The following is a 2,886-nucleotide window of genomic DNA, read 5'->3' on the forward strand; positions in this document are numbered from 1 at the left end:
TATATATGTTTTATTAGAAATTGTAGTTTCTGAGATCGTAACCGTTTCCGAGTGTTCAATCGGGTGAAAAGGAAAAATACAATATATAATATTAGATATAATCGACAACATATAAAAATGTATTTAACAGCGCTTCGGAGTTTGAAAGGTTGTCCCTGGGGTATTGAATAGATACAACTGCTATACATTTCTTCCAGAAGTAACCGCAAACATTTATGAATTCAGAACTTTGCTCAAAATTGCTTAGCTGCATTCAAATGTTAAAATTCTCTAAGAAGTAAAGATCGCACTTTTTGAATAATGGAACACGTGTGTTTTATAGCAGATCAATCGCCTTCATTATTATGAATATTGTTATCATTTAGACTCTCCTTATGTTTGAGTTGTGAAGCATCACTATGATTTTGTATCTGAATGTGTGTGTGTACACACACACACACACACACACACACTCTCTCATACACACACACACACAAACACACACACACACACGCACACACGCACTCACGCACACGCACGCACGCACGCACACACACACTCACACACTCACACACACACACACACACACACACACACACACACATACAGAGTCACACATATATCTATTATATATAACGTTTATTTATTTGTTTTGCAAAATTCTTGATGTTCTGGAATCGTGTGTTGAAACAGAAATCGCTATACTTCGGGAAGGTCATATTTTGCCAATTAAACACACGCGCTATATGTTTGGTCTTCACTTCAGTTTTATTATTATATATTATTTTTCTTGGTCAAAGCTCTCTCGTCACACATTCTGTGACCACTTGAGCGATTCTCTATTCCTCGTGTCTTCTCTTGTTCTGTTTATTCTGTTTTGTCCAAAATGGTCATAAAATGTGTGACGAAAGAGTTTCGACAAAGAACCTAAAATAATAATAATAATAATAATAATATTAATAATAATAATAATAATAATAATAATAATAATAATAATAATAATAATAATAATAATAATAATAATAATAATAATGATAAAGCTGAAATAAAGACGGAATATATAGTGCGTGTATCTAATTGGCAAAATATGACCATCCCCAACTACAACAATGCATATTGCATACACACACACACACACACACACACACACACACACACACACACACACACACGTGCACACACATCTCTAAAGTGGCTAGACAATCCTGAGTATAACGTTTATTTTGTGCGGACACTATTTGGTGCTTCAAACTTGTTAATGTCTTATTACTTTTCTTTTCAGATTACAGTTTATTAATTGTTTTTAACAACTATTCATGCCGCGAACACCAGAAGCAAAAGACTTGTCACATTTCCAAAGACAGCGTATTACAGGCCAATCCAAGAGTTGACTTAAACAGAATAAGACTGCACAAAGTGTAAGAATGCTCTTGACACAGTCAACAGAGTGATTGCACAATTCATTAGCAAAAACAACGAAATCAAATACATTCCATTCAGGTCGACCTGGACTCTCTGAAGAAAATGACTGTTCAACATGCTGTTGTGTAACCTGGGCAGAAATTCCACAGGCGACAATATTTCAACTGATTTGCTCAAAGTCCAAACGGTTTAAATAATTGAAAACTTTAAAAGGTATGGCTACTAAATACTAGATTAAATATTTAAATGCATCGAATGACATTATTTTCTTTCTGGTAATAAATCCTTCAAAAATAATGTCTCTTTACTTTTGTTATGTGTATGTATGTATGTATGTATGTATGTATGTATGTATGTACGTATGCTTGTATGTATGTATGTATGTATGTATGTATGTACGTATGTATGTATGTATGTATGTGTGTGGGTGGGTGTGTGTATATATATAGGCGCAGGTGTGGCTGTGTGGTAAGAAGCTTGCTTCCCAGCCACATGGTTCCGGGTTCAGTATTATCCATCTTCAGTTGTCCCGGCTCCATCTACTCTGCGTTTCGAAGGCAAGGACAATACGCGACTTCGTTGGAGCAGTCCTTCGTGCAAGCAAATTAATTAAAATTTGGAAATTTTTGCGGAGGGTGAAAGTGTTAACAAGAACAGGACAGTGAGAACAAGACAGTGAGAACAAGACAGAACAGTGAGAACAAACGGTAAGGGCTGTTAGGCCAAGACGATAGAAAAATTATTTTGAACGGCGCACTCTACTACTATTGCTGTCACTTCCCTATCTATATCTCTCTCCCTCTCTTGTTCTTCATCCTTTCTGTTTTTCTCTCCCAACCCTCCCCGATTCTTCTCTTCCTTTCACCGTTCCCTCTCTCACTCCTCCTCCTTGACCCTCTCGTCGCTGATACGTGACGAAGGGGATTCTTTCTTTCTATTTCCTGCCTTCATATAGAGAAGACGCAATTTTTTTCACTCTCTAACTACCGTTCAAAATAATTTTTCTATCCTCTTGGCCTTACCGTTTGTTCTCACTGTTCTATCTTGTTTTTACTGTCTTGTTCTCATTGTCCTGTTCTTGTTAACACTTTCACCCTCCGCAAAAATGTCCAAATTTTAATTAATTTGCTTGCGGGAAGGACTGCTCCAACGAAGTCGCGTATTATCCTTGCCTTCGAAACGCGGAGTAGATGGAGCAAAGACAACTGAAGAAGGTTAACATTCTTTATGTTGTATGTCTCGTTTCTCTGGGTTTTTTTCGTTGTTCGAAAAAAGTTCATTTTCTGTCTTCATCTTTGTTTTCATTTCTCATTGTGTTTAACGTTTTTTGTGATGTCCTGTACCCATATATGCATGTATGTATACATATTGATGTAGGTATGTACATATATGTATGGATATATGCATATAATTATATATTATTTATGTTATTATATAATCGAATGCCACGCGTTGCCTCCAAGTAAGTTATATATATATATATAT

This window comes from Octopus bimaculoides, chromosome 16 (genome assembly GCF_001194135.2).
Source record: "Octopus bimaculoides isolate UCB-OBI-ISO-001 chromosome 16, ASM119413v2, whole genome shotgun sequence".
Lineage (NCBI taxonomy): Eukaryota > Metazoa > Mollusca > Cephalopoda > Octopoda > Octopodidae > Octopus > Octopus bimaculoides.